Genomic DNA, 22617 nt, shown 5'->3' on the forward strand with positions numbered 1-22617 from the left:
ATACATGGCTTGGCTCCATTTGCGCAGGGCTGATGTGGGGGCGCTCTCAGCTTGGCTGCTACGTTCTCTGTGTCTGCAGAGTTGTCATTTTCTTCTCAGTTTGACTGCTGGGAGTGCCCAGGATTCTAACCACCTGATGGGTTAAGTCAGAACCATAGGATTGCCCAACTGGCTTCCAGACAACTGGTTTCCTGAGCATTCATCTTGACTTCTTTGCACAAAGTTTGCAGGCAGGTTATACAGTGGCCACTGTTTATAATTCCAGTCTGTGTTTGTATTTACAATATTTACTTACCACTTTTCAACACAATGTTTTCAAATAGTTACGAGACATTCCAAAACCACCTGAATTCTAAAGTTTCTGCTACGGTTTCATTGGTACTGTTCCTTGAGTCTTGCAGGCCCTATTGGGCAGAGGACATCCGCAACTCCTGGGTTTTAGAACTTTTGGTGGAGAAAGCACTGTTGAAAGCACTGGGGAAGCACAGCGATTTAAAAAGCGCTCTCCCCAACTTCCTTGTTGTTGCCTTGCCAGACCCACAGCAGTCTAATAGCCTCCCCGTTCATGCTGAATGGCTCCTAGGGACGTCTGTTATAGTGGAGTGCAGACGAAGACAACACAGAGAGCAAGGGGGTGAGGGAAAGTAGAAAGGGGGCGTGGCTGTGAGGGGGCATGGCATGATCACTTCTGAATTTACCATTTACTGTGTATGACCTCCATGCAAGCAGATCAGAATGAATGCTTGGTAAAGACCAGGCATGTTTGAATCTCTGTGTAAGCTTGTAATGAATCAGAACGAATGCTCAATAAATAGGCCATCTGAAGGAGTACCTACATGAATGCATAGCATCTATAACCAAGGGGTGGCTTCGAGAGCTCTGAGGGGTCCTTGGTCAATTGCTTTCCATGGCACCTCTCTACATTGCTATCTCCCCTGACTTTGGGCTTGCCTGGCAATAGTGACGGGCAGCTACAGACTACCATTTCAGATTTCCCACACTGCCCTGAAGCTTAAATCAGAAATATAAAATGATGACTCAAAGTTGCTTACCGCTGGCACTGGGGGACTTGGGGCAGGCCCCACCAGGGTTTCTGTGGTCCCGGCAGGTGTGCAAAGGTGTCAGGCTTGGTATAACCAACTGTGCAATAAGTATAACCAGATCCACTGAATTCTGCTACATTGTCCAAGGAAACCTTTATGGCCAGTTTCACGTTCAGTGGCAGACCATTGCATGACAAGGGAACAGAATCTATAGCACGCAAGGAAATGCCTTCTGCAGTGTACAGTGATAACTGGTGTGAGAATAGGTGTCCTTGTGGTACATTTGTGTGCAGTCTTGCTGCCATGGAACCAAGTTAGTGACATTCTCATTGGTTTCAGGAGACCACTTTAAAAAAAGCAACTGGGTCAGCTTAGAGCTGTAGGTGTGGACGATTCAGAGGACACCTCTGATTTAGTGAGAGGAATTGCATGTGATTGCTTTGAGGGGGTTGAAGGATGTTAGCTGCAGTGGGCCAGTGAGTCTCCTCCGGTTGCTAAGACACTGAGGGAGCGAGAGCTGGCAGGCTGAGGAGCCATGGGGAGAGAAGGGGAGCTAAGATTCCACAGAGCATGCTCAAGAGGTGAGCAATGGCATGGGCCTTGCCCGCCTTCTGTAGACATCATCCTAATGTTCTTACTCATTTATTTATTCATTTTGCCCAAGATCATATTTGCAGGCTGGAATTGCTTTGTTTTTAAAATGGTTTTCTTCAGTTCCCCATTTCATCAGTGAATGGAATACGACTCAGGCAGCTGCAATCTGCAGCCCACTTAAACGGGCATCCACCAAGGCCAGCCAGCTCAACAGGAACACAGGAAGCTGCCTTATGGCAAGTCAGAGCATTGGTCATCCAACTCACTGTTGCCAACATTTAAGGGCAGCGTCTCTCCAGGGTTTCAGACAGGAGGACATTCCCAGTATTGCCTGGAGATGCTGGAGATTGAACCTGGGACCTTCTGGGTGCAAAGGAGGAGCTCCAGCACTGGCCTACGAGCCTTCCCTCTTTAGCTGTCTTTTCACACAACGACAAGCCAAAAACTATGGCTTAATAAATCATATTGTGTTCCCACTACGTTTACCCTTTCCCTGGCACAAGCAAGTACACAAACTAGGGTGACATGTAAATCCAGAATCGTACTTTGTTTCTCCCTCACAGGCCAGGATCACCGGCCAATGGTCGAGCACCTGCTTAGCATGCCAGTGGCCCCAGTTTCAATCCCTGGCATGTCCAAGTAGAGCTGGAAAAAGAGTCCCTGTCTGCAACCCTGATTGCAACCAGTCTGATTGGCAGGGATAGATGGACTGATACAGTACAAGGCAGCTTCCTGTCTTCCTGTGGCTTTATGGGAAAGGGCCATAGCTCAGTGGCAGACGGTAGTGTAGTGGCACATTCAGAAGTGCAGGGTCCCTTCATGATTGTCACAGCCACGCCCCTCCCCCTTTTTTGCTGTGCTGGGTTGAGAATAAGATCCTTGTTAATGCCTTCCCACACAACAACAGAATCCTTGGGAGCCAATGAGCATGAAAGAGGAGGGTGTTAGCTACTGAGAAGAGTCTTCTCAGTGGCCAAATCACCTCCTTTCAGTCTGATTGGCTTCAATCAGCAGGAAAGGACAAGGAAGCATGTTAGAAGACTCTTCTCAGTGGCTACTACACTCCCCTTTCATGCTGATTGGCTTGTTGCATGCTGGAGACATAGGGAACCTGTTCCCAAAAAAGTAAAGGGTCTAAGACCCCCGAAGACCCTGGACAGAGCGCCTGCTTTGCATGCAGAATGTCCCAGGTTCAGTCCTCGGCACCTCCAGGCAGGGCTAGGAATATTCCATGTCTGTAACCCTAGAGAGCTGCTGCCAGTCATTATATACAGACAATACTGACCTAGATGGACCAGTGGTCTGTATAAAACACAATCAGCAATAAGACCCACAAATATGAAAATATACTTGTAATGTGCTTCAAAGAACAAACACATAAAAATAAGGCAGTAAGCAATAATTCTATGGGGGGAAAATGTTACAGATCTGCTTTGACCATTAAATCTTTTCCAGATGTCGCCCAATCAGTCCTAAGTCCTTGGGAAAGGTTTTCTAACCCACACTTGGGTCCCCAGATGTTGTTGGGCTACAACTCCTATCATCCCCAGACAGCACGGTCAATGGTCAGGGATGATGGGAGTTGTAGCCCATCAACATCTGGGGACCCAAGGTTGAAGAACAGTGCAAATCTAACCAATCTTCATTGGGAAAGGTGGGCAAATAATGCAAATAATTCCTCTTGTTCATCAGTAGCCAGTAAGAAGTATTTTAGCTGAGCAGTTTTCTTTTTGTTGAGTGGCTGCTCTTCGAAATGCAGCCTGGATTTTTCTTTGATACAAATTAGTCATTCACCCTTTCTTCCCAGGGCAAGACACAGGGACCCTTATTGCATATTGAACTGACTCAGTATAAGACAGCTCCATACGTTCCAAGCCTTGTTGTTGGCTTACAGATCCTGGTTTAGAGAGAAACAATCCACAATCCCAGTTTTGGATGTCACTCTTTACTCGCTTGTGCTGGAGGACAGGTGAAATGGGAGCAATAAGGCTGGGCAAGCCGCCTGTCGCTCATGCACAGTAGGGATCATTAAGCCGAGGTTCTTGACTTATCATTACATGCAAACATGGCCATTGACTCCAGCAAGATGAATCTAACTGGTTTGCACATCACCATGACCAACGTGCAAACTAATTGCGACAAAATAATCCAGAAAGGTCCTTGTTAGAATGTGAGATGTTTTGGTCAGCTATAGCAACTTCCTCATTTAGCTAGGTGGAAAATAATAGAAAAGGAGAAAGGGTTTTGATTTAGATTCTGTTTTAGTGGCTTAAATTGATTTCAGCACATTCTGAATGATGAGCACAACTATCACTTTCCTTTCCAGTGTGAAACTAATTGAGAAGTAGCTAACAAAAATACTATTACATTGTCTCAAGCGTAGAGATTACAATTTATTTTTTAGAAATGTTTATCTTGATCATGGTAATACCTCAGTTAACAAAAGTGCATGTGCTCCTGGACATGAGTTCTTCAACAGTCACTTTGGTACCAGAGGTAGGAATAACATGGAAAGAACAGGGATAGGTTCCTACACTACAAAAAATAAGAGCCGTTCAACATATTTCACCAAACTTTTTATTCAATCAATCAATCATTTATTATTACGGTCGATGACCAGCACTATAAAACGTGTTATTCGAAACTAACAATATGCATGTCTGAAATGAAACAACCAGGTCAAGAAAGCTTTGCATGCAGACCACTTGAAGGCTTCTTCCAAAATGCATCCAGGGATGCCTGCCTTGCCTTTTTTCTTTTATCATGTAGCATCTTGCTATAGCAACCTAAAGCTTTGAGCACAGTTCTCCTCTCCATACACTCAAGCAGGCAGGCAAGGGGCAGCCACCCACCCCCATGCTCTCTCTCTCTCTCTCTCTCTCTGCCATCCTCCCCTACACTCGAGCAGACATGTCTGCAGTAAACAGTGCTTCCAGGGCACCCAAAGCACTGTTTACTGCAGAGGCTGCTGTGCCACCTGGCAAGGAGCACCATTCCAGCCATGTGTGAGAGAGCTGCCCTCAGCAGCCACAAACCAATAGAGAAGGAGCCACATTCTGTGTCAGAGTGTGTGCCCTCCCACAGCCCAACAAGACTTTGTTCAAAGGAGCTACTTTTTTGGAGGATTTGTTATTGATTAATAAGGATTAATGATCAGCAGAGGTTCTGCACTTCCCAGCAGATTGGGATCTCTAGATTTTGTTGGGCTCCAACTCCCTCCAGCCTCAGCGAGCATGGCCAATGGTCAGGGATGGTGGAAGCTGTAGTCCAGCAACATCTGGAGGGTCACTAGTTCCCCATCCCAGCTGTAGATAAGTTCAATGAGTTTTGACAGCTATTATTTTTAAAAATTAGCATTGATGGCTGACGGCTGCTGACCTAGAACTCACACCACATTTTGGGGGTTGAGGCTGAAGAAGCCATTGAGAGCAACAGTGAGGTTAACAAAAATGAGTGTTGCAAGGAAATAAAAGAGAATGTAGGAAGGGACTCCAAATGGGTGCATCAGGTGGGGATGGGGGCGGGAAACTGATGATGTTTTATAGATTAGCAGGGTCAGAATATTTGCTTTCTTGTTCATGCTCAATGGATATATTTTTGAATATAGCAAAGTGTGTACATTCAGTATGATGGAGTTAAGTTAGTGATAGATCTCTCTCTCTCTGTCTCTCTCTCTCTCTCATATAACATTTAAGAAAACAATTAATAAATATGAAGTAATTGAGACATACTTTCCATAAGGTGAAAGAAGGATCATGGAACAGCTGAGTCACTTTACTTTTTAAAGGGCAAATCAATATGAGATAAGAGAAATAAAATGACTCACCATAATATTCCTTTAATAAACTATGGGGCCTATGGGAGCGTGGATCACATCAATAAGTCCAACCGGCTTTCTGGAAGTGCCTCTGTGTCTCAGGGCTGGATTTTGTTTTGTTTTGTTGGTACATTTGTTTCATCTCATTTCAGTTTAACTCTTGTATCATTTTGTAGACTGCTTTGAGACCTACAACTGAGCAGCAAGACGACTCAGATACAATCTATCAGAGCTTGGAAAAGTTACTTTTTTGAACTACAACTCCCATCAGCCCCAGCCAGCATGGCCACTGGATTGGGCTGATGGGAGTTGTAGTTCAAAAAAGTAACTTTTCCAAGCTCTGCAATCTATGCATATGCTGCAGTGAATGCTCTAAAACTAGGGAATACAGTCCCAGATGACTTTGTGAACTCCTGAAAATTTATCTTTTGCTATGCATTGAATTATAGGGGTGGGGGAAAGTGCCTTGATATTGGATGGCCTACATAACACTGCAAGATGTGATTCTGCAAAAAGTGCAAATGTGTTCTTGTACAATGTATTTTGAGCATTTGTTTTTTCAATGGTTTTTATTGTTTCTTTCAGAGTATAAACAAATATCAATGACAAAACAACAGACAAAACAACACAGAGGAGTATCCGAAACTGCAGAGGAACCATATCAGTCAGGACCAGCGAACATCATATCCAGTTTTTATCAACCAAGGCATAGGGGTGTAGCCATCTAGGGTCTCGGTGTGTGTGTGTCTTAGACCGTCTTCCCTGTTTGAGAGACAGGCCCCATCAGGGTCTGTATGTCTCCAGCATCCTATGAGCCGATCAGCATGAAAGGGGAGTGTGTCAGCCACTGAGAAGAGTCTTCTAACTTGCTTCCTTGTATTTTCCTGCTGATTGGAGCCAATTGGAATGAAAGGAGGTGAGTTGGCTACTGAGAAGACTCTAGCAGCAGTAGATAAACATGTAGACAATTAATTCAATAATTCAAACAATATCTGTGACAGTGAGAAGGGACATTTAAATGGTGACAGTGACAGAGAAGCAGAAAGCAGTATTCAAGCCTGACCAAATTATTCTCTAATTTTAGAAGATTGTATAATCTTAGAAAGGGGTGTGGCTGTGAGTATCATGAGGGCTCTTGCACTTCTGAATTTCCCACTACACTACTGCCAAGGAGTCCAGATCTCAACCGAGACTGTCTACTCATAAAAGACTGTGGGTCAAAGACAGGGCACAGTCCTGTTCTGATGTAAAGTATTAACTTATGAAATAAAGGCGAACAAGGTGAAAGTTGTCCATGTTAAAACTGATCCTCCTCGCTCGTACTGTATATGTTCATTTTTCCATAAGTGCCAAAGCGAAATGGCCACTTTCCATTCCTGTGCCGTTAGGATTGCAAGCCATGCTGCAGAATCATAACCATGTTTATATGGAACAAAATCCCCCATAAGTACAACAGGGAAGTGTAGGATTACTTGAGAGCCTATTAGTGCAGCCTTGGCTGCTCTCTGTATGCAGAGAAGAGCCTTGTGATATAGTGGATTCCAGAGATGCCCTCCCCCGGGGGTGGGAAACCCCATGGGGGAACTTTGCCAGGTGGGTGGGGGCAACCCACCTGCCAATCATATGGCATCACTATGATGTCATGTGATTGGCAGATGGGTTGTCCCACCCAGCTGTCGAAATCCCTCGCACTGGGTTCCCAACCTTGGGAACCACAGCATAAGAGGGGCATTGCCAGCCCTGTGCTTTGCAAGCGTCCTGGTCCCTGCATCTCTCCTTTCCAGCTCCTTCCGCTTGGAGTGGCTTGAAAGAGCACCAGCAGTAGGGAGAACCAGTTTCCATTGAATGGAAACCTCTCCTCCTTCTTGAGCAAGGCACAGTCTTGCTGCCCATCAGCTGATGGGTGGTTGGGAGTGTACCTTACTCCAGCAAAGGAATGATTGGAAGCTCCGCCCTTACCCACCCCACACCTGACATGATGTATGACATCAGATGTAGGGAAGGTGGGCATGGTTACCCCAAAATGGCCATGTGGGCCCAGTAGTGTAGTGGCACATTCAGAAGTGAAGGATCCCTTCATGATAGCTACAGCCATGCCCCCTTCCCACTTTCCCTAATTGCCCTTGCTCTCCATGTAGTGTCAGAATTCACACTCCACAACAACAGACGTCCCTCAGAGCCAATCAGCATGAAAGTGTGTTAGCTACTGAGAAGAGTCTTCTCAGCAGCTGACTCACCTCCTTTCATTATGATTGGCTCCAACCAGCACTGAAGGACAAGGACTCTTCTTAGTGGCTAACATGCTCCCCTTGTGTGCTGACTGGCTCTTACATAGGGGCCTGGCTGGGACCCTGCTCTCCAAAAAGTAAGGGATCTACAACCCCCCATGACCCCAAACAACTACACCCCTGCGTGAACCAAATGGGGAGGCCAAGTTTAGCCCATGGGACAGAAGTTCCCAGCCTTGCATTTCAGCTGATGTGAGATTATTATGTAGGAGCCTCTACACTAAGGTTTCACAGTGATGTTACACTTGCCCCACTTCTCCAAGAGATAGGAAGCTTCAAGGGCTTAGCGCTTAACCAGGCTTGTTTTCCTTTGAAAGCAGATCGATGGAGGCTTATTGGCATTTTGTAGTATCTGTGTTTATTTACAAATATACAGGTTGACCATAGACTTAAAGCATAGTTTAAACATTTCAACAGATGGGTCAGTGCCAACTGCTCCCACCTCAGATGTCTTGGGAGACAGCTAGCTGCCATAATACTTACAGTGCCCAAACCCAGCTGTAACTTTCCCAGGACCCCCTCACTTTTTTCCATATTTTTGGTGGGGCGACATGTCATTCATGCAATAATAGTACATTAGTGGTGTATTTATACTAGAGTAAACCTAACCCACACATAGTTCCATGTTATTAGTTGTTCTGTGATGCTTTCCCCTGTGAAGTGGCTAAACTGCCACTGCATCATCCACTATTCAGCATGGGCTCAAAAGTAACAAGGGCTACTGGGCTACCCTTGTGGCCATGATGGCTAAGTTCTCCCTCCACTGTTGCAGACAGTATGTCACTGAATGCCAGTTGCTGGGAATCAGAAGTGGGGAGAGTGCTGTGGCTCTCAGATCCTGCTTGTGGCCTTCCCATTAAGGCACCTGGCAGGCCACTGTGAGCCCAGGATGCTGGACTGGATGGGCCACTGGCCTGATCCAACAGCCCTCTTCCTAGGGTTATGTTGAAAGCCACCGTGAGCGGTTTTACATTAGAAAGGTGGGAAGTAAATGTTTTAATAACAGAAACAGACACAGTGTATTGCAGTGGCAAATTCAGAGTGCGGACTCCCTTCACGAGTCACAGCCACGCCCCTTTCTAAGATTACAGAATAATCTGAATATGGCTTTCTGCTTCTCTGTCCCTGTCACAATTTGCATGTCCTTTCTTGCTATCAGAGATATTGTTTGAATGACTGAATCCAGTTTCTGCATATGAAGTCCTGCTGCCGCCAAACCACTTGATGATGGAGATGGGATGCTGTCGTCAGAATTCACCGACTTGTCTCCTGCAATTACAGAATTCTCACTCTCTACAATGACCTTTTGATGGAGGAACTAATAAAAGTTTGCTTGCAAGTGACATGCCTTGAGACTCTTCTCAGTGGCTAATATGCTCCCCTTTCACGCTGATGAGTTCATAGGACGCTGGGTCAGTAGTGTAGTAGCAAATTCAGAAGTGCAGGGTCCCTTCATGTTAGCCACAGCCACAGCCACACCCCCTTCCCCTTTTTTTGCTGCTGGGTTGATAATGAGATCCTTGTTAACGGCTTCTCCCACAAACAGCAGACATCCCCAGGAGCCAGTAAGCATGAAAGGGGAGTGTGTTAGCTAATGAAAAGAGTCTTCTCAGTGGCTGACTCACTTCCTTTCACTCTGACTGGCTCCAATCAGCAGGAAAGGTCAAAGAAGCAGTGGCTAAGACACTCCCCTTTCATGCTGATTGGCTCACAGGATGCTGGAGACGTAGGCACCTGCTGGGACTTTGCTTCCCCAAAAGTAAGGAGTCTAAGACTCCCCCGACCCTGGACGACTGCACCCCCACACATGTAAATAAATACACACAGCCCATTCCATCGCACCAGGACCCTAACAACCTCAAGCCATTCCACTGCCCACTGACATGGAGCCCCCAGCCCGCAGTGCTCCCAGGTAAGTGCCTTCTGGATTGCAACCTTAGAGACTTTCGCCGTCCAGCGCGGCAGAGGCTGTACTTGCCCCGAAACAGCGCATGCGCGGCTGGCGCCGTAGCATCCTGGTGGCCCTGGCAAAGCCGGCACCTTCTCCACCTCCTCGGGAGCGGGCGGGGCCAGGCGCGGTTGCTAGGAGACGGCGCCCGAGCGGCCTGGCAGCCTCAGCAGGAGCCGCGAAGAGGCGGTGGAGGCCAGGCCAGGCCAGGCCGGGCCGGCTCCTGCTTAGCCCCGGAGCCGGTTCCCCTCCTCCGGAAAGGACGCCCCGCTTCACCCCTCATGCTGTGGGCGCCGCTGGGCGGGAGCGGCCGCGACGGGGCCCCCCAGGCAGAGACGCCGCCGCCGCTGAGCCGAGGGAGAGACGGGTGAGGAGGAGCGGGAACGCGGGGCTCTGGGCGGCGGAGCGGGTGGAGGGCATCCGAGGCCTCCCTGCCTGCCTGGGGGAAGGAGGAAAGAGGGATGCTGCCTCCCCTTCCTTAACCTTCTCCACGGCAGTCCCAGGAAGGGCGTCGAGGTTCGTTACTGCCTAGGAGAGTTTCCCGCGGCAGGGGCAGTGTATCTTGCTGCCTGGTTGCCACATGTTGCTTCTGGGGATTTAGAATGGCATTTCCCCCCCTTTGAAGGGGCTGGGGACTCTTCTGCTCGCATTTGATTGTATTTCACAGTATTACTGCTTGCTTATTAATTTTTATACGGATAGGTCTCTTATTTATTTTTATATTGATAGATATCTGCCTTCTATGAACTGTCTGACTCTCTTTCTTTCCCTACCCCTTTTAATTTTATTAGTAAGTATTTTGGTGTTAACCGCCTGGGGAATGTTTTTTAAAGGGAAAGGCGGTTTATAGCAACTCAGGAAAGCTGCCTTATACTGAGTCAGACTATTAGTCCATTTAGCTCACTGCACTGCCTGGGAGTGGCTCTCCAGGGTTTTAGATGGGTTTGCAAAGACTGGATTGGGAGGAAGCATAGGTGCAGGTTCTTAGTTGTAGAGGCCACGTGATGACTGGATGGAATTGAAATATTTAATGGAGGGGTGAGAATTCCAGATATTTCTGGGGCTTAAAATGGCTTTTAAAAATGGATTGGACAGATTAATGGGTGGAAATTGCAAAAAAGCAGATTTCTGCTGACAAATGGATGGTAAGAGTTGTTCAACAGTAACAGACTGTCTCAGGAGGTGGTGGACTCTGCTGAAGGTATTTAAGCAGAGGCTGGATGGCTATCTGTCAGGGATGTTGTAGTTGCATCCTGCATTGGAGTAGGAGGTTGGACTAGATGGATATTCATCAACTTTGGGTCCCCTGATAGTGTGGGTCTGCATAATGTCCATCAATTTTTGCCAGTGATCAGGAATGGAGTTGTAAGTCAACAATATCTGAGGACCCAAGGTTGAAGAACGCTGGACCATATTATGTCCAAGGTCTCATATCTATGATTCTAATGCACGAATAGGGCTTATGTGCAGCTATTAGCTGTCACAGCTATGCAGAATCTCCTAGTTCATAGGTAGTATTTCTCTAAAAGATATGTGTGTTTGTGTGTGTGTGATCCATTCATCCTACAGTCTTCCTGAAAATGTCTGTTTGCTTTCTATGGAAAACAAGGTGTGCATTAGATGGGTTTTTGCCTTGATCCTTCAGGACTGTTGAGTAACTGGTGTTTCACAGACATGCTTAACTGAGGAATGTAATGATAGCCACCGGTTTACACTACAATCCTAACCATGTCTACCTGGAAGTCAAATTGAATTCATTGGGTTTACTCTTAGGTAAATGGGATTAGGATTGCAGTCACAGATGGACAAGCAACAGAGGAAGGATACCACCTTTGTCTCCTGTCTACAATTGTCCCAGAAGCTGTGACTGATGGAACTTTGATTTGGCTTGATGGAACTTTGATCTGGCTTGATGAAACCTGGATCTTATTCAGCTCTTGTATTGACTGCCCACATATTGGCCTATAACTAAGCAGCACCTCTGATGGCTCTTTAAAACATGCAAAGAAACCTCTTGGATGATCTAGTGATAGTCCAACATAATATTTGTAATAGCAGCCAATCATATGTCTTTTGGAAGCTTACAAGCCATAAAGGCAGCAATCTTCCCCTTGTTTGTCCCTAACATACTGTAGTCTTAAAATATGCTGCTTCTACATGGGGTGTCTATTTAGATCTATTCAACAGCTATGAGTCAAGATACCTATCATCCATGCATTTGTTTAATGTTTTAAAGCCATGTAAACTAGTGGTCTTATCATCACATCTTGTGACATTACTTCATCCTGGAGTAATGAATCTAATCAGTTAAATTCTGGAAATAAATCTTATATTTTGTCAGTCCTGATGGTATTGCCAGATGTCTTCATTGAACAGTGCTGGATTTTAGAATTATGGGAGAATGAGAAAAAAATCTTGTCTCCATTCATAATTTTTACTAACCTCCATGATAGGTCTCCCTTTCTTTCCAAACCAAGTTCCACACGCTTGTCTTTCCTTTTGAGGAACTTGCTTCAACCTGAATCCTTTGATCATTTCAGTCCTACACTGACCTTTCCGAGATGGGGTGACCAGTGCACAGTATTTCCAGTGTAGATTTCTATAAAGATGTTGTGATGCTATTCATTTTGTTTTCAGTTGCTTCCCTAACTATTCCAAATAAAGAGCTTGCCTTTTTCGGTAAGGGAGCATAAATGAAAATGTACTGCCTTCAAGTCGATTCCAATTTACGGTAACCCTATGAATAGGGTTTTCATGAGGCTGAGAGGCAGTGACTGGCCCAAGGTCACTCAGTGAGCTTCATGGCTATGTGGGGATTTGAACCCTGGTCTCCCAGGTTGTAGTCCAACACCTTAACAACTATACCACACTGGCTCTCGCGGGAGCATACGGAGTTATATTTACAGTAAGCTCTCAACCACAGCTCAAAGATTACTTGTCTAGGGGTGGAGTGAATTAAGGGAGGGGTATGTTTCATATTTTTTGTTTGTTTGTCCCAATTTGAATAACTTTACATGTTTTTGTGTTGTGACTTATCAGTCATTGTATTGCCCACTCATCCACTTGAGAATCCTTTTGGAACTCTTCATATTGTGCTTGGGATCTTGCCTTCTTGAATAAATTGGTACCCCTTTAAGGTTTCTAATGATTCTTTGTCCTTTGACATGCAAAGAACCAACTCCTCAAATATAATCTACACTGTCTGCTGTATAGATTTCACATGCAGTGATAAGTGCATGTTGTTTATTTTCACCATCTCACCAGCTGTCTGATATATTTGTTGTGTATTTGGGACCAGGATACCTGAAAGACTGTCTTATCCCTTATATACCCAGTTGATCACTTTACAGGTGAGGGCCTCCTGCAGATACCATCTTATCAGGAGGTCCGCTCCACACAACATAGGAAGCAGACTTTTTGTGTTGTGGCACTGACACTTTGGAATTTCCTCCCCTCGAATATTAGACAGGCACCACCTCTGTTATCTTTTCGGCACCTACTGAAGTCCTTCCTCTTTCAACAACCCTTTTAAGTAGAGACCTTATCCCGTCTGCATCTGTGTTGGAATTGCTTTTTAAGATGTTTTAAAACCTTTTTTTAAAAGATGTTTTAAAGCTTTTTTAAAAGGATGTTTTTAAAGATGTTTTGTTTTAATAGGTTTTTAAAGATGATTTTTAGAAAATATATCAAAATCTGTTTTTAAGATGTTTTAGAGTGTTTTTAGTATTTTTGTTTGCCACCCTGGGTTCCTACTGGGAGGAAGGGCGGGACATAAATGGATTTTTTTTTAATACAAGCATTCCAGTTCACCTGTTTAGCTTTTGGGATTCTAGTATTAGCATATATAAATACTTTTCTATTTCTCTCTCTCTGTAAATGTCTTTTTGGCTGCCCTTTCCTTGACTGATGATAGTTTGTGCAACTTTGACAACGTGTACTTTCCCCTCCTGCCCCACTTGAGTCTTGAATCAGTTATACCATGATGAGTCATTTCAAATTGTATGGATGGTTCTCAACTTCTCTCTTGTTCTCTGTCCTGCATGCATTAGCTTAAAAGCTGCTCTGCTCTGTGACCTTTTTGGTTTAAAGTGCCAGTTATCCTGCTCCTTTGCAGTTTAGATTAAGCCCATCAATTTTATAAAGGTTCACCCCCACCCCAAATTTCCCTAGCACCTGGAACATCTAAATCAGCCTCCCCAACTTGTGCTGGCTGGGACTGATGGGAGCTGGAGGGCACTAGTTTTTAGAAGCCTGATCTAAACATTTCCTTGCAAAACTCTCTCTCTTTGTGTTGAAGTCCTGGTGTGGAATGGATAGCATTTCCAAAAAGTGCTGCTTTGGGTGACCTTGGATTTCAGCCTCCTATACTTGACTTCCAGAGCCTTTCAGCTACATTTTCCAATGCTGTTAGTTCACATGGCTACTAGAAGCACAACTCTTGTATGACTCTTTTGTATTTGCCATCCTTACCCCATGCAGACAGACCACCCGTGCACTCAAAATACCCATGATACTCGCTTTTCTGTGTTCCTAATTGTATTGCCCATTGTGAGGATGTGTCTCTTCTCTTTTCCTTTCTGTCCCCCCCACATCCTGTCTGGATATGTATTATTTATTATTGATGCAAAGGTATTGCTTGATTGCATTCTGCCTTTCCTCCAGGGAGCTTAAGGCAGTGTTTATGGTCCGCTCTGCTGTATTATTCTTACAACATCCCTGTGAGCTAAGTTTGGCAGAGAGATAGTGGCTGGCTGAAGGACAGTCGTTGAGCAATGTGGGCATTTGAACCTGGATTTTCCTGTTCCTAGACTGACCTGCAACACTACATCACAATGTAAACTTATTACACATTAAAAATACCCTGAGAGATGTCTCCCTATTAATGGATTGATTCCCACATTGTTTGTAAATGGTGGGTCTGCCCTAAGATCCTTGTTTTCTGTCTCTCCTTAGAGAAAGTGAGTTACTGGCAGTCTCCTCAGGTGCCTTAGTGCTATGCCTAAGGATTCTCCTTGTGGGCACCATACTCACTAATGCACAAAAGAATGTCTCTCAGCTATGCCCATGCAGAGGTAGGTGTTATGCAGGTTGGTGAATTGAGTGTCTGCCTCAGGTGAGGAGCTGTCTTAGATCTTGGCACCACTCCTGTGACTTGCAAGTCAACTTTTGGAACTGTGTTTGTGTATACAAGAGTGCATATTGCATAGGAGTTTCTCAGCCGAATATGAAATTAACTCCAAACTTAAGGGCTCCTCTGTCTGCATAGATGCAACACAGCTTCTGTAGATAATTACTTTTTATGTATTTGTATCTGGATGTGTAAATAAATCTAAACATCTGATAGCTGGCACTGATTTAAAGAGAACAGTTTCTTTAAATCTCACTGTGATCTGCTGGTGGGAGAGCTCTGCAGCTGAGGAATGCCTCACTGTGCCTGCCCAAATAGTGGGGAGAAGCCTGTGGTGTTCTTGCTGTTGGTAGCCAGTGGAAACCCCCAAAATGGGGCACTTCAGGGGCAGAGTAGAGGTAGATCATGAGCTGGCCCTGCTGCTGTCATGTGACGGCAATGGGCCAATCTGGGGCCTCTTTGTGAGCCTGGGAGATTGCGTAGCGATAAAGACTTTGCTTCCTCCCCCAACGTGAGCAATGTGGTTGTGGATGCATTGGTGGCTACATTGTTCCATTAGGCCCCACTTCTGCTGTCCAGGGGTTGGGTTGCAATGTTAAATATATAGATTTATTTGTAAATGCAGTATGGATGGCTAGCCCTTATTCTTACACCTATGACAATTTTATGTTTCTTAAAAGTACAACCTGTCATGCAGAATAAAAAAATAGAAACTCTTTTTTGTATGCATATCTGTTTCTTTTAGGTTTACATTACTGATAATATTTATAATAAAAGTTGATTATATTCAATTTTGTATTGACTTGTTTCTGTTAGGGTAGTTTCGTAATTTAGAACAACACTTAGAATATTTTGTGTTACAAAATAGAGCAGCTTATAAACTCTATATCAAGTTTAATGTGGATAATTTCTGCTTATTTTGTAATGCTGCAGCTCATAGCCATTAAAATCAGTGTAAGGTTTACAATTGGCCCTAGTGGAAACTTCCCAGTGGGAAGTTTATTGCAGCCAAAAAGAACAAATTGATACATCAGGAAGTTAAGTAACACATAGAAGGATAGTTTAAAGTGGTATATGGGCCTGGTACTGAAGTTTCGATGCAGTCTCTTTATAATGCTTAAATGACTAAGGAGCTGGCTTGTGCACCTCTCTGCCCAAGTTTCCCTTTCCTTTTTGGGATCAACCATGGCAACCAGAATTGGTATTAACTAGGATTTAACGCTGACCATGGTTGTGACAATACATCAAATGCTTGCAAGAGATGTCCTGGGGGAATTTGTGTGTGAGTGGGAGAAGGGCAAGGAGCAAGCACCATGGATAAAAGAGCAGCATCAGGCGATTGTTGCAAAGAAAAACGTTTGTTGTCTTGTAATATTCGAAACTTCATTCTGATTAGTTGCCAAAGTAGAATTGGTGCTCTGTGTACTGTTACTTCATTTGCAGGCCGTTCTACGTTTTTCCTTCCATACAATCAGATAATTCCAGCTAAGTTCAGTGGGACTTGCTCCCTAGTAGTGTGCTTAGGATTGCAGCCTTAATCGTTCAGCCATGCTCAAATAGCTTTCCCCAACTCGATGTTTGCGACTGCAACTCCCATCAGCCCCAGCCAGCATGACTATTGCTCAAAAATGATGTTATGCATTTCAATTATATCCTTAGCGGCAGCAAGCATTTAGAAGCAAGGCTATGATAGTGAAATTAAACCTCCACGTTAAGAGGCAACATACCCTGCATATCAGATGCCAGGAACAAAGAGCAAAGGAATATTATGGCCTTCATTCCTTGCTTATGGGCTTCCCAGAAGCACCTGGCTGGCCACTGTAGGAAATGGGCTGCTAGGACTTGGTTCAACTTGGAGGAGAGCCCTGTGAACCAACAGGGCACTCCTCAGGAAATATAGACACTGTTGCATGCAGTTATCCAAAAGTGCTGCAGGGCAAAATGTTTTACATAGATACAGCAATGTAAAGAAATGAACTCCAACTATAATACTTAGTGTTGACCGAAGCTTAACCTAAATACTTATGTATCTTTAAAGATGCTACATTTCTACTCTTGAGCAAGCTCACTAGCTTGCACTGTATGTGGTGTGTGCTAGTTTTGTGGATTGTTTGTCATGAGTACAAATTATAGTTTTGCACAAACCTACTTAGCCCAAATTGGCATTCAGATTAGTTTGTGCTCAAGATGAACAATTCAAGCATCCAGATTACAGTATGCACAGCACAGTCTAGTTTTGGTTGACTGGGAACCATTTTCCTTCCCCCTTTTTCATGCCTTTGTTTACATCTGTTGTTTTGTACCCTCCTAATCCATTCTTATGGCACATTGTCATCTGGAAGAATTGGTGAGAGGAGTTTGGAGTCATTCACAATTAGGTCAAATACAACCCAGTGATCTGGTAAATGGATTCTATAATTGTATTTTTGCTGTATTTAAGTAACGTTTGGAGTAGCTTCTCACCAAAGTTCTGACATTGCAGAACTTGAACTGAAAGCTACTTTTCAGTGCTACACCATCAGCTCCGTGCCCTAGTCTTGAAATTCAACACTTCCAACTAGCTCTTTAAGACATTCCAGTGACTGAATTTCCTCTGTAATTTATACCCTACATTGCCAGTAGTTTCCCGTCTTCTGGCTATAAACGTGGCAGCTTTAATGGTTGAGTTGGTAAAGTGTTGCGCAGGAAAGCACCCTACCTTGCATGTATGGTTTCATTGTTTGCCCGTACAATTCTTGTGTCACAGAATAGCTTTTCTAGCATGATGTCTGGAGAACTATTTAGTCAGAATTGTTTTGTCTGTAGGTGACTGGTAACTGCAGGATGAGCCTTTTAAGTAGGGACCTTATCCCAGTCTGCGTCTGTGTTGGAATTGCTTTTGTTTTAAAACCCTTTTTTAAAAAAAGATGTTTTTAAAGAAGTTTTGTTTTAATATGTTTTTAAGGATGTTTTGTTTGTTTTTATCATGTTTTAAAGTGCTTTAGTGCTTTTGTTTGCCGTCCTGGGCCCCTACTGGGAGGAAGGGCAGGATACAAATCATATAATTAAATAAATAAACAAACTTTACATCTGTAGCAATTTAAACCTGAAGCATTGGCCTGTTACAACTAGTAGCCCTGAATGGGAATGCATATTGTAGTCTACATCACATGAATCTAGCCAGTTCAGTCAGGCTCAGATGAACATAGTGATGTGGATCTCCATCCAGATGTCACTTGTCCTGTTTTCACAAGGATCCTAAAGAGGCAAGAGACTTCCCAGCAGAACCACAAGTGGGGGCAGCACAGGGGCAGTATCCAGGTGCAGTCTGAAGTTATAGTCCAGAGTCTACCACAACAACAAAGGGGTCAGGCACAAAGCAGAGTCAGAGCAGTCCAGGGTCAGAAGCCAATCAGTCCATAAGCAGCGCAGGCCAGGGGCAAGGCAAAAGTCAGGTCCAGAGTAGTCCAAGCTTGGGTTTGGTGTCAGCGGTCAGTCCGCAGACAGGGCTGGAGTACAGATGTTGTTCCAGCAACTCTTCCATCATAGCACTGGGTTTTTTATACTGGAGCTGCTGAACCATACCCCAACCTCAGCTAGCTCCCATCAATCCCCTGCAGGCAGAACTTTACTCTCGAGGAGTCCAGGCCTACAGTCGGGCACTCCTCTGGGTGGCCGGGTCTCCATCTGGCGTTTGAGGCAATGCCTCTCCCTTGGGCTCGGGGCTGTTCAGCTTCGCTGTCAGAGGCCAAATTTTCTTCATAGGACCCTGGCTCCTCACCCTCAGATGAGGATTCCCCTGATGAGGACTCGCCTGGCTGGAACCTGACACCTCTGCATGTGGAAGGCTGGTTCCATGTGGGCATCTCCCTTACTAGGATTGAGCAACTGAATTTACCAGAATAAATTATATGCATTTGTCTGCCAAGTTATGTTCTTAGGGTACTGAAGCAATTGGCTTTACTGGTGCATGGACATAAAAATCGAAAGACTGTGTGGAGACTGCTAACATGGCAAGTCATTTGTGTGAAATGGCTCCCAGTGATTCTGATGACATTTACCATCTATTAGAACCTTTATTTATTTGTACTGTGGTGGAATCACACAATGAGTTCTTCCATACAATCTTTCCATGCTTCCATAAAGTTGCATCCTGAATGACAGCCTTGCCAGTATTTGTATATAATGGAGCATTTTCTGTAACTCGTTTAACAGCAACTGACTCATTGTCAGTCTTGCTGTGGTTCTATTAAGGTAGTGCTAAGTCACATATTTTTATTGTTCTGCTGTGGAGGTGGCTGTGGGAGAAGAAGAATCTGCAGCTGATAAAAAAGTCATCTAAAGCTAAATACACTTTAAAAAACTACCTTAGTCTGAGAGTCCTGCTGAAAGAGACATGCCTCTTAGTAAAAATGAATGCAAATTGCTATGAGCAGGCATTACCTGAGGAGTTTTGTCCTATGTTACAATTCATATGGTTTGTTGTTGTGTGGAGGTGTTGTTTATAAACGTTTTGCCTGCGTAATCTAAAAAACTCTCAAGCAATTCACAGTAGACTGTAAAAGAGCACAGTCTTTTACTCCACAAAGGAAAACAAGCAGTTAAAACCTTCTACTATGCCTGTTGTGTTTGAATAGCTTGAGGATGAGAATATAAAATCCCCCTCCCCCAAAAAGTCTTGCAGAAACGTCTTTGAGTTTTCCTTAGTTAATAGTGGCCTGTTCCAGCTGTGGTTGGTTTGGACTAAATCTCATCAAAGTCTGTACAGCTTACAAGGTTTGTCACAATAACTAACTTGGACTCGGTTGAGGTGGCTGAATTACAGAAGAATTACATTTCCTAGGTGTAAAACTTTGCACTTATCCCTGTTAAATTTTATTCTGTTGTTTTCGGCCCAGTGCTCCAGCTTATCAAGATCACTTTGAATCTTGTTTGTGTCTTCCAGGTCATTAGCTATCCCTCCCAATTTTGTATCATCTGTGAATTTGATAAGCATTCCCTGCACCTCCTCTTCATTCATGTCATTAAAGAAAATGTTGAAGAGCACTGGGTCCAGGACCGAGCCCTGTGATACCCTACTTGTTACCTCCTCCTAGTTTGAGAAGGAACCATTGATAAGCACTCTTTGAGTACGATTCTGGAGCCAACTGTGGATCCACCTGATAGTTGCTCCATCCAGCCCACATTTAGCTAGCTTGTTAATCAGAATATCATGGGACACTTTGTCAAAAGCTGTGTTGAAGTCAAGATATATTATGTCCACAGCATTCCTACAGTCTACCAGGGAGGTTACTTGATCAAAAAAATGAGAGAATAGTCCGGTATGTTGGCTTTTAGTAATCACTACATTGTTTTCAAGGTGCTTACTGTTCGACCACATTATAATCTGCTGCAGAATTTCCCCAGGGATTGATATCATGCTGACCGGTCTGTAGTTCCCAGGTTCCTCCCTTTTGCTGTTTTTGAAGACAAGAACTGGGCTACCTGCTGGGGGCACACCTGAAGGCCTTTGCAGGTGCTATAGCAGCCATGGGCGATGGGCTAATGACCTCGACATAGTATCATACAGTATCTAGTTAGAGTTTTCTGTCCTTGTGCCTATGTAACATTTACTGTGCAATCAAGTGGGCTGAAATATTTTCTTAGAGAAGTATTTGAAAGCAAATCTAAATATATTCTTTTACTAACATCTGCTATTTGGGGTATTCAAACCTGTATTTTTGAAACTTACGTTCTTTCTTTTTTAAACTAGGAATGTTGGTAGCTGTCATGTTAGACCGAAGTTTAGAGATCCAAGATATCATTTTGGCATTTTAAGAAGTATAAGAGACCAGCTTTAACTGTAAGTAAAATTCTTGCCGTTGGGTAATATACAATGTCTTAATGTTATTTGATTGTTAACTCCAGTCTGTGTCTGTGTTGGAATTGCTTTTTAATATGTTTTTAAACCTTTTCTTTTTTTTTTAAAAAAAGATGTTTTTAACACTTAAAAATGTTTTTAAAGATGTTTTGTTTTCATATATTTTAAAGTCTGCTTTTATGATGATTTAACATGTTTTTAGTTTGCCACCCTAGGCTCCTACTGGGAGGAAGGGCGGGATGTAAATCAAATAATAAATAAATAAATAATAAAGAAAGAAACTCCAAGGCAGGTGTGAGCAAAACCTAAATCAGTTTATAGGAAAAGCTATTTTTTTTATCTGTTAGTAGACACTCCAGCTGGGATGTTTACTCAAAACTAAGTTTCTTTCCATGTGCACCCACCACCTTGCTGCTTGAAATGTTGTGTTGACTCACATAGTGTAAATTTATTTATGGCAAGCTTGATGCGTTCAATATATTTCTTGATATCTGTCTAGCAATTATGCAAGGGTGTCATGAGAAAGTTTGTATCAATGTAGCCCTTCATGCAAACTTCTGGGGTATATTTTGACCTCAGGCACACTTTTCATGGTGTAATTTACATATAAGTAGGCCTATAGGGATGTCCTTCGATGACATTGTCACAAATTTTAACCTCTATAACATCCCCAAATTTCAGCCGGTTACCACTTACCTTTTTCCTTCTGGAAACAAAAAACCCCCCACCTGGGATCCAAATATGCCCCAGAAAAAAGCCCCAGGGGCAATTTTTTGCCTCAAGTGCACTTTTCGTTGTATAATTTTACACATGGGTAGATCTGCAGGCTTGTCCTTCTAGGACAGCGTTTCCCAACTAGTGGGCCACCAGATGTTGTTAGACCACAACTCCCATCAGCCTCAGCCAGCATTGCCAATGGTCAGGAAAGATGGGAATTGTGGTCCAACAACATCTGGTGGCCCACTAGTTGGGAAACGCTGTTCTAGGACATTATTACAAGCTGTTACCTGTAAAACATCCCCAAATTTCAGCCAGTTGCCTCTTACTGTTTTCTTTCTGCAAACAAAAAACCACTTGGGTCCAAATATACCCCAGAAATTGTGTTGTACTCAATAGGGATGGGGAAGGAGTCAGGGTACACCGCTCAGAAAAACTCTGCCTCTGAATAAATGTTTTTTGGCTGAAGAGCCTTTGGTATTGTCAAGCACGCTTGTGCTGACACCACAGACAAAAATGGTCTCTGGGGATCAACGTTACCCATCCTTCCATTGGAACCTTCATAGTCTGCCAGTGCACTTGTATCCTTGAATTTCTTTTGTCTAATGGACAAAAATTAATGTCGTTTCCATATATTACCATTTATTTGTGCTTAAGGAACATGCTAAATTCGTGTTTAGCCTTGAGATGAGAAGTCTGAGGGGGAGATATCATAGTGCTCTTCAAAAACTTGAAAGGTTGTCACACAGAGGAGAGCCAGGATCTTTTCTTGATCATCCCAGAATGCAGGACATGATATATGGGCTCAAGATACAGGAAGCCAAATTTCAACTGAATATCAGGAAAAATGTTCTGTTAGAGCGGCATGACAATGGAACCAATTACAGAGGAAGTGGTGGGCTCTCCAGCACTGGAGTCATTCAAGAGGCAGCTGGACAGCCACCTGTTGGGTATGCTTTAATTTGTATTCCTGCATTTACCAGGGGGCTGGACTTATTAGGCCCCTTCCAACTCTACTATTCTATAGTAGATAGAGGGATTATGCTATTTGTTATTGACACTAGACAATTTAACACATTTAATAAATCAAACAAAACTGTCTTTTTCATTTTTCTCTCTGTTGCATCACGTCCACTGAAGTTGGTGTGCAAATATTAGGAGTGTCTCATTTTTTAAAATTTCAAATACTCATTGAGCCATGCAGCATGGAATGTGCAGCAGTTACTCATTTAGTGCTAGGGGT

The 22617-nt window shown here is 43.8% G+C and overlaps 1 protein-coding gene across 2 annotated transcripts in view; it reads left to right on the forward strand.

Annotated features, from left to right (window-relative positions):
• Positions 1-9467: 9467 nt before the first annotated feature.
• Positions 9468-22617, forward strand: part of ZC3H12B (zinc finger CCCH-type containing 12B) — a 46511-nt gene continuing 33361 nt past the window's right edge. Inside the window, exons 1-2 of one of the 2 annotated variants that reach the window (XM_061599028.1) lie at positions 9468-9654; positions 20550-20639. The gene's annotated coding sequence lies outside the window, so the exon portion shown is untranslated. Of the gene's footprint in view, positions 9655-9770; positions 10058-20549; positions 20640-22617 lie in introns of those variants that run through there. The other variant, XM_061599027.1, reaches the window with a different exon arrangement.

The sequence above is a fragment of the Rhineura floridana genome, chromosome 16 (assembly GCF_030035675.1).
Source record: "Rhineura floridana isolate rRhiFlo1 chromosome 16, rRhiFlo1.hap2, whole genome shotgun sequence".
Classification (NCBI taxonomy): Eukaryota; Metazoa; Chordata; class Lepidosauria; order Squamata; family Rhineuridae; genus Rhineura; species Rhineura floridana.